The sequence below is a fragment of the Elephas maximus genome, chromosome 14 (assembly GCF_024166365.1).
Source record: "Elephas maximus indicus isolate mEleMax1 chromosome 14, mEleMax1 primary haplotype, whole genome shotgun sequence".
NCBI classification, from domain to species: domain Eukaryota; kingdom Metazoa; phylum Chordata; class Mammalia; order Proboscidea; family Elephantidae; genus Elephas; species Elephas maximus.
The window spans coordinates 91,211,582-91,221,962 of NC_064832.1; the positions used below are offsets into that span (position 1 = coordinate 91,211,582).

Here is a 10,381-nt window from a genome sequence, read left to right on the forward strand (position 1 = left end):
GAAACCTTCGAATTGTGGTGTTGGCAAAGAATATTGGACTGCCAAAAGAATGAACAAATGTGTCTTGGAAGAAGTACAATCAGAACACTCCTTAGATGCAAGGATGGCAAGGCTATGTCTCACCTACTTAGAACATGTTGTCGGGAGGGATCAATGCCTGGTGAAGGACATCATGCTTGGTAAAACAGAGGGTCAGCAAAAAAGAGGAAGACCCGCAACTACATGGATTGGCGCAGTGGCTGTAACAATGGGCTCAAGCATAGCAACAATTGTGAGGATGGCGCAGGACTGAGCAGTGTTTTATTCTGTTGTGTGTAGGGTCACTATGAGTCGGACCCTACTGGAGGGCACCTAACAGCAATCACAACATGTTATTTTTTTCCTATATGCCTTATTTGTTCTTCTTTATCACCAGTATTGTATTCTTTTGTGTTACGTAGATATTTTTCTAGTGTACCACTTTAATTCCTTTGTAATTTCTTTTACTATATCTTAGAGTTATTTTCATAGTGATTGCCTTGGGATTACAATTAACATCTTACTTTATAAGAGTATAGTTTGGAGTAATAGCAATGTAATTTCAATAGTGTGCAAATACTTTTTTTTTTTTTCTGTATAGCATCACTGGAAACCCTGGTAGCATAGTGGTTAAGAGCTATGGCTGCTAACCAAAAGGTCAGCAGTTCGAATCCACCAGGCGTCCTTTTAAACTGTGTGGGGCAGTTCTACTCTGTCCTGTAGGGTCGCTATGAGTCGGAATCAACTCAACGGCAACAGGTGTTTTTTTTTGTTTTTTTATAGCGTCATTTGTACCTACTCTTTTGAGCTGTTATTATCATCTTTATTTATTACATCTTTATCTGTTTTGTGTCCAAGAATACAGGTTTATAATTGTTGCCTTATATAATAGTCTTTTAAATAAGATAGGAGAAAAAAAGGAGTTATGAAAAAAAAAACCCATCTATACTGTCTTTTATATTTACCTGTGTAGTTACCTTTACCAGTGCTCTTTGTTTCTTCATGTAGATTTGAGTTACTGTCTAGTGTCCTTTCATCTCAATCCGAAGAACTCACTATAGTGTTTCTTGTAGGGCAGGTATGCAAGCAACAAATTTTCTCAGTTTTTGCTTATCTAGAGAGATCTTAATTTCTACTTAATTTCTGAAGGGCGGTTTTGCAGGACATAGAAATCTTGTACGATGTTCTTTTTCAGCACTTTGAATATGTCATCCACTCCTTTCTGACACCCATGTTTTCTGATGAGAATCAGCTGTTAATATTATTGAGGATCTCTCTTACCTAATAAGTCTCTTCCTTTTTGCTACTTTCAAGATTCTCTTTGTCTTTTGACAGCTCAATTTTGATGTGTCTAGGTCCATACTTTATTCTACTTGAAGCTTGTTAGACTTCTTTTACTTTATTCTACTTGAAGTTTGTTAAACTTCTTAGAAGTAGATTAATGTTTTTCATCAATTATGGGAAGTTTTTGGTCATTATTTCTTCAAATATTCTTTCTGCCTCTTTCTCCTACTCTTTGTAGTAAGTTCAACACCTGACCTTCCTCAAGGACGGTTTCTATTGATTTTTTTTTTTTTTCTTGTAAATGGACCATACTCTCTCATTTCTTATTGGGGCTCATAATTTTTGTTGAAAACTGAACATTTTAAGTAATATAATGTGGCAACTCCTAAAATCCTCTCTCCACCCACGGTTTGTTGCTATTTGTTTTCTTAGTGACTTTTCTGAAATAATCCTACATAATCTGTATTCTTTATTGTGTGTGGTCACTAAAGTAGCTGCCCATTATTTTCGAGGCCAGCTAATGATTAGAGAAAGACTTATTAAAATTCCTGGGACAAAAACTATCGCAGTCTTTGCTAAGGTTTCCATGTGTGTATTGGGACACTTTCAACATTCAGCTAGGCAGCTTATTTATAGTCTTCACTTTCTGCTTGCACAGGGCCCAAAGGTTAGCCAGAGATGAGAACTTAAGGCTTTCTTCTCTCTTCCTGAGCATGCACACAACTCTGGACCACCCTACACATTTAAATGGACTTCTAGATTCCCAGAAATTCCCATGTTGTAGCTTTCTAACTTAGCTTTCTAAAGTCTTCTATGGACTTCTCCCTCCCCATCTTTTTCTCTTGAGCTTTTTGGTTAGCCTATTGTTTATGCCAACTTTTATTCACCATCTCAGGCAGTCAGAGTGTTAAACAATTGCCTCTGAATTTTGTTTGTAAACACCCCTCAGAAAAAGACATCTCACACTGGGTGAGGTTCAGGTCAAGTAAAGATAGCCTTGTAAGTGTGGACTTTCTATAGTATAGGAACCACTGTACAGGCAAAGTAATGACAATTTTTTCACAATGGGGCTTTGTAAGAGCTCCAACCCAAAGGAGCCCTTGTGGCACAGTTGTTAAGTGCTGGCTGCTAATCCTAAGGTCGGCAGTTCAAAGCCACCAGCTGTTAATCGAGAGAAATATGTGCCAGCCTGCTTCCATAAAGATTACAACCTTGGAAACCACATGGAGCAGCTCTGCTCTGTCCTATATGGTCTCTGTGAGTCGGAATTGACTCAATGACAATGGGTTTGGTTTGGTTTAGTGGCTACCTGGCTGCTACTTTTAAATGGGTTTGTGGGCTACCACATTGCTGAGGAGGAGAGGAATAGGAACAGGGCAAGTTAAAGCACCGTTAAGCTTGCTCTTCCTAATGAAATTTAGCTGTTTTGTTTTTCTTGTTTGGGTTTGTCTTGTTTTTAATAACTGCTCTTTGAATTACTGCAAGCCTTTGATTAATTTCCAGACTTCCGAAAAAGTTAACTCTGCCAGTGTTCTCATTGCTTTTGTGGAAAAGAGGCTTTTTGGATGTTCTTACAGACATTTTCACTCCTGTCTATGGAAAAACTCAACGAATGGCTTCTGTTTATTGTTATTAGCACAACAACCTCATGAGATGAACATTAGTATAATCTTATTACAAATGATAATGAAGCAAAAAATAAGTAAAATGTTTGATGCCTACAGCCTCCTTTTCCTGCATGTTCCCACCAAAGTCCATGGTCACAAACAGGTATTAAACGATTATTTCCTATAGATTTGGGGTCATATGTCAGCACTCACAGAGAAGTCTGTACTAGGTCAAAATGTGTCTTTATTCTCTATTAAAAGAATTTGAAGCATCAATGAGAGATGTAGAATGCTGTGTTTCAAGATGGAGAAGCCCTTAAAATCCTTGAAATAGCACCATATGGGCAGGAGACCTTGGTTTTGGTAGTAGGCTTGGCTTAGAGTCCACCATTTCCTGAGGGCAAGGAAACCTGCCAAAGCTCCTGTGAGATGCTTAGGGTGCTGCCTCAGGGGTGTGGAACGCAGAGAGTAGAAGCAGCCTAGGAAGTTGATGGACATTCTTGGTGGAATGTGGTAAAGGTTGACTTCAGAACATGTAGCCAGTGAACTCAAAGTAGGATGTGAAAATCAATATCAGAAGCCCTTGTCTGACCCTTAGGATTAGGCATGTTACAGGGGTAACTTACTGAAGAAGACAAAATGATCAAACTCTCTTTTTCCCTTGTGGTATAGCAAATAGACAAACCATGCTTCAGAAAATAAACCTCCGGAAATGGTTTTCTCCTATGGATCTTTCTGCAGACATGGCAAGCTTTTATAATAGTAATTAATTTAAAGATGAGCTCCACAAAAATTCTGTTTTAGGTAAAGGAAATAATCTGTTTTGTAACCTAGATCAGTCCTGTACCAGAGATATTAACTGTTCAAACTCTAAAATGTGTCATCTGATCACTAGTGATAAACTATGAAGAAATTCAGGTATTTAAGTACATTTTTTAAAAAGTTTTGAAAAGAAATACATGTTCAATAGGGTTCCTGGCATCAGGACATGGGTTAACCCTGCAGCTTCCCACTGCTTGTAATACTCTCGCAGTACTAGGAGACGCAGGACTGAAGAGATGGAAAATTCAGCATCGTTGCAGGTATATCCTAAAAGCAACTGTGTCCTTGTTGGCTTTTCTGGATTAGTGCTATATTTTCTTTTTGTTTTGTTTCAGAAGGGAGAGAAAAACCTGCTGCTAACCTGGTGTTGACTTTTATCACCTTAGATCTATAGATCATATGACTTGATAATTGGTCTTATAAATAAAGCAGACCCATAGTCTGAGTGACTGTGTAAAAGATATTTTTTTAATTTTTATTGTGCTTTAAGTGAAAGTTTACAAACCAAGTCAGTCTCATACAGAAACATACATACACCTTGCTATTTACTCCTAGTTGCTCTCCCTCTAATGAGACAGCACAATCCTTCCCTCTACTCTCTATTTTCATGTCCATTTGGCCATCTTCTGACCCCCTCTGCCTTCTCATCTCCTCTCCAGATGGGAGCTGTCCACATAGTCTTGTGTCTACTTGATCCAAGAAGCTCACTCTTCATCAGTATCATTTTCTATCCCCTAGTCCAGTTCAATCCCAGTCTGAAGAGTTGGCTTTGGGAATGGTTCCTGTCTTGGGCTAACAGAAGGTCTGGGGACCATGACCTCTGGGGTCCTTCTAGTCTCAGTCAGACCTGTGTAAAAGAATTTCTAAGAGTGAGAAAACAAATTTAACCTACACCTGTGATTCCGTTTGTCTACTGTTTGGTCCATGTTACTTCTCTACTTTATATATTTTACTTCGGTGAAATATAATATTGAGATGGAGGAGTCTGAACATGCATGAAAATCTACCTGTGTTTGATCTAATTGTATGCACTTTGGTTATAGTCTTCATAGTGTCTGAAGAAAAATCAAACACATTTAGTAGAGAACATCACATAGTGTGGACACTATTGATAGTAATATACTTGTATTGAACTCTAGTCTTTTAGTTCGTAAATAATTATGTTTATGAATGATGGTCTTGATGGTTGGTTTTCAAATTAACTGCAATTCAGGGAAGAGAATTTGGACTCTATCTATGATTTTAAAGGGGATGAGATGCCAAAAAATTTGCCAAGGACAAATTCTGTTGTTCAGCCTGAAAATAGTTTATAAACAACAGACTAGTTCGTTTCTCCTCTGGTTCACTTTGCTCAATGATGGTCTCCATGGACCTAAGTGACCTTTCAAGTTTCTTCAAAATCTATGAATCTTGATTGGATGCTATTCCAAAAAAAAAAAAGATTGTTATCAATAGTCAGGATGAAATTCAACAGACTCAGAAAGATGATCTCATAGCAGATAAAACTTAATATTTTTAGCGGTGTAAAGGAAAACATAAAAGAGTCTGTAATGAAAGCACTGGTTTAGAGGGTTGAAGAATAAGTAATGTAGCCATGGTACGCATCGTGATCATGAGCTGCTGACTTGGCGTTGACTGTGACAAGAGTCTCCGATTTATTGGATGCATGTCATTGGAATTTGCCCTTTCTTTTTATGTGTCTTTCCATGATGAATGCCAGTGCTGGGAAACGAAGAGCTCTTACCCTTTTCATACCTTGCTGGATGCTGGCGAACTTGCCAATTGATGCTTCTATAATTTTTGCCTCAAGGTCACCTGAGGGATAAAGTCATGCAAACAAGGTCATTATGCTGAAAGTTAATAGTTATTTCTTAAAAGGAAAATTCACAGAAAAGCTATGACACCGATGTTATAATTACTGTATGATGGAAAATGGATTAAGAGAATATTTTCTTTTAAAAATGTAATTTGTTTAAAATAAAATGGGATAAATAGCGCTTGGACAACTAAGGTCATTTGGTCTGCTCTCAGTAATTCAATTAGGGGAAATCTGAAAGTGATAAGTGCGTGGTAGGTGGGAGCTGTAAAAGCACTGGACTGTGAATAATTTGAGACTTTCTCATCCCTTTATGTGGATGAAAGTGGATCAATTATGTGAAGACGCAGGCCTCCGTATTGTCCTCATTTCATGTATGGGCCCTAAGGGAGATGGCACAAGGACCCCAAACCGGGAGACAGCTCTTTGCCTTTTGGAAGAGGTTCACTGTCTTCGCCTTGATTTTCAATCAGGGAAAAATACAATAACTGGCCCATTTTTTCTTATTTTTTTTTTCAAGCCATAATTTCAACTCCATATGAACATAGAGCTCTTTAGATTCAGAGCCTCCACTAGGGTGGACATTCAACTGCAATTTTAGAGAAAGATACGACCAGCTGAGATTTCCTAAGTGTACAGACCCAGTGAACATGTGGGTTAGGTCTTTAGTGCTGTTTCCACAGGGAATTCTCACATTTAGGTGGGCTTCTCTCCACCATTCAGCAGACACTAGGGGGTGGAATCTAAATTTAATTTAGCCTGAAGCAAATCTGCTAACAGTGTTCATATTTTTCAAATGAACAGAATACATGGTTTGACAGTTACAAATACATTTATAGGGACACTGAGGCTGTCCTGGAAATTCTAGCAATATGGTTACCACATGTATGCGGTGCGTCAAAGCTAAATAGAGCTTTTAAAAATCGTATCGAATGCCTGGCTAGGAAACCCTGGTGGTGCAGTGGTTGAGAGCTATGGCTGCTAACCAAAAGGCCAGCAGTTCAAATCCACCAGGTGCTCCTTGGAAACTCTATGGGGCAGTTCTACTCTGTCCTATAAGGTTGCTCTGAGTTGGAATCTACTTGATGGCAATGAGTTTTGGGTTTTTTTTTCTTTTTTTAATGCCTGGTTATCCTTAATACAAGTTGTATCTAAATAATGAAGAATTAACCATACTCTTTTTGTTCAGCCCATCATCAGTGAAGTTCAACTGCACAAAGGAAACGCAAATTGGATGCACCCACCATTTCTTAGTGGATTTTTTAGTATTAGTGTGTGTAAGAGCCCTGTGACTGTGCATTTTGATGCCTTGTGCCAAATGCCAGCTAATGGATTTTTATTTATTTTTCTAGTAAATCTGGAAGACCACCATTGCCCCTTTGGAAAATCCAAATGGCGTATGTGTTGGAACATGTCAATTTCATCATGACATTTTATTTCAAGGAAAACTGAAAGTGGGTAAAATTCTTAAAAATTCAAGCTGAAATCCTTACAGCAATATGAAAAACAGCTTGCTATTCTCTGAGAGGCTAAAAGGAAAAGTTCTTGTCTGGACCTGACATATTTTCATTTTATAGAAAAAGAGTAGGAAAAAGGAAAGAAGAGATACTTTGCAACGGTAGTAAAATGATCGTAGTTTGAAAAAAAAAATTCTGGAATTTAGCTTCTTACTTGCCTTTCTTCACTTTGGAATCTGAGCCCTATAATGTAGGCATTTATCCATATTCTGACTTTAGTTTTCTCCTTTATATCACCGTATTTCCTCACCTTCTCCATGGCTTTAATTGTCACCTCCCTACATAGATTATTTCTCAAAATACATTTTCACAAATGTTTGTTTTGACCTTTAGTTCCACATTTCCAGCTGCCACTAAGTGTAGTGATTTCAAGTTTTGGTAGCTCAAACTTGGCCATCATAGGAGTATTTGCACCAGGGAAACTGGCAAATTTTACAGATTATACTTCCTTGCAAGTCAATTGTTAAATATTTCCCAGTGTACCATTGGTTGTCACCTGAATGTAATAGTTACACCTCCAACACAACATGTATAAGGTGGAACTGATTTGTCTAACCAGACATTTCTCACCACACTCAGATGGTCTACATGATTTCCCTTGGGAACATCACCATTATTCCACTTACTCGATTAATGTTGACTATCTCTGGCCCCAGTCCTTGGGCCTCTTTACCAGATTTACATATAATCCATTGGTAATCATCTTAGTTATCTAGTGCTGCTGTAACAGAAATACCATAAGTGGACAGCTTTAACAAACAGTTTAGGAGGCTAGAAGTCTGAATTCAGGGCACCAGCTCCAGGGGAAGGCTTTCTGTTCCTGTTGGCTCTGAGGAAAGGTCCTTCTCATCAGTTTTCCCGTGGTCTAGGAGAGTCTCGGAAACCCTGGTGGTGTAGTGGTTAAATGGTACGACTGCTAACCAAAGGGTCAGCAGTTCGAATCCACCAGGTGCTCCTTGGAAACTCTATGGGGCAGTTCTATTCTACTCTGTCCTATAGGGTCGTTATGAGTCGGAATCGACTTGACGGCACTGGGTTTGGTTTTCTTTTAGGAGAGTCTCAGTATACAGACCCTGGGTCCAAAGAATGCACTCTGCACCTGGCTCTGCTTTCTTGATAGTAGGAGGTCCCTCTCCTCTCCACTAGCTTCTCTTTTTTATATTTCAAAAAAGATTGATTCAACATACAACCTAATCCTGTAGATCGAGTTCTGCCTCATTAATATAACTGCCTCTAATCCTGTTTTTGAAATCCTGGTGGCATAGTGGTTAAGAGCTATGGCTGCTAACCAAAAGGTCGGCAGTTCAAATCCACGAGGCGCTCCTTGGAAACCCTACGGGGCAGTTTTACTCTGTCCTGTAGGATCGCTATGAGTTGGAATCGACTTGATGGCAATGTTTTTCTTTTTCTTTTTTTTTTTTAATCCTGCCTCATTCATATCATAGAGGTAGGATTTACAACACATGGGAAAATTATATCAGATCACAAAATGGTGGACAACCACACAGTACTGGGAATTGTGGCTTAGCCGAGTTGACACACATTTTGGGGGACATATTTCAATCCATAACAATAATTTTATTCTATTTCATGACTTTAAATACAGTTTATACGCAGAGCACTTCCCAGTTTAGATCTTTATCTCAGGCCTCTCTCTGGAACTGCAGGCTCCTGTCTCCAGTTTTCCTATTCAGCATCTTCACTTGGCTGTCTAAGAGATGACTTCAGCTAAACATTTCCTGAACAGGACTCCTGATCTTTATGGCAAATCCACTGCACCCATAGTCTTTCCCCATCTGAGTTTATAGCAGTTCCATCTTTCTAGTTTTTCAGGCCAGAAATCATTGAATTGTCCTTGACTTCTCTCTTTCTCCCACACTTGAAATCCAATTTGTTACAAAATCCTATTGGCTTTAGCCTCAAAATGTATCCTGATTCCTTTCCTTTCTTTGTCTTTCCTTTCTCTTCCCTCCATTCCTTTTTCTTCCCTTCTCTTCCTTCCCTTTCCTGTCCTCCCCTCCCTTCCTTTTCCCTTTTGTCGGCCTGTGTGTCTCTTCCTCATTTTCCCTCTTTAGGCTATGACTCTGCTTCAGTGTGCTAGGTATACAAACAAAAAGATGCTGATGGTTAAAATAACCGTTGTCACCCTGTATTGAATTGTTGATATACAGGTCTGTGGTTTGAAAACATCTCACCTATTTGTTCTTGATTGTACAGTGTGCTTCAGAACAAATTGTTTTCTATGTTTCTTTGAAAGGAAGATTGAATTCAGTAAAACAGGTGCTTAGTAATCTGTGATATGAATTATGGCTTCAGTCTTGTGTGTTGGGGGGGTGAGGTGGGGACTGAGTGTTCTGAAAATGTTGCAGTTAGCAAGAAGACTCATAGTTACTCTAAAGCTATAAATTTTAAAAGATGTTGCTGGGCTAGCTTCGATCTCATATTTGATTCATCTTTATATATGCAATCAAAACAAGCAGCATAGTGGAAGTGGAGAACGTTTCTTGTGATGTCACAAAATTCAAATCCCATTAAAATGATCATCAACGAATTGATGACCAAATTCTGATGCCTGACCATTTGCTCTGAAAGAAATTAGAAGTGCCTTTTTTTTTTTTCTTTTTAAATATCAGTTCTGTTTGAGTTCTTAAATTTCTGAAACCATTTTCTCAGATGGAGCAAAGGCAGGGGAACTTTATTACTCAGCTTAGTCTTCAACCACGAGGGAATTTCTGAGGATTGGAAAATCCCAGTTGTGTGCACCTGGTGTGTGTTTGATGCTTACCTCCTATTTCCTGCCAAAGAAACAGTGGTTGAATATTAGGCAAAGTGTACAATCTTTTGAATTTTTTTTTTTTAATCACAGCTTCTCATATGTACATATATTCTCATGTGCACAGGGATGAGTCCCTGGAGAAGGACATCATGCTTGGCAAAGTATAGGGTCAGCGGAAAAGAGGAAGACCCTCAACGAGGTGGATTGACACAGTGGCTGCAACAATGAGCTCAAGCATAACAATGATTGTAAGGATGCTGCAGGACCGGGCAGTGTTTTGTTCTAGTGTGCATAGGGTCGCTATGAGTCAGAACCAACTGGACGGCCATTGAGTCGATTTTGACTCATAGCAACCCTATAGGACAGAGTAGAACTGCCCCATAGGGTTTCCGAGGAGTGGCTGGTAGATTCAAGCTGCCAACCTCTAGGTTAGCAGCCATAGCTCTTAACCAGTGCACCACCAAGGCTTATTGTTTCAAATAGGATATATATTATGTATATACACACACATATATGTATGTATGTGTATATTATAATATAT

The 10,381-nt window shown here is 38.8% G+C and overlaps 1 protein-coding gene across 1 annotated transcript in view; it reads left to right on the forward strand.

Annotated features, from left to right (window-relative positions):
- The window catches only part of HS6ST3 (heparan sulfate 6-O-sulfotransferase 3), an 858,544-nt gene that overhangs the window by 627,398 nt on the left and 220,765 nt on the right, over nt 1-10,381 (forward strand). The window lies entirely within an intron of this gene.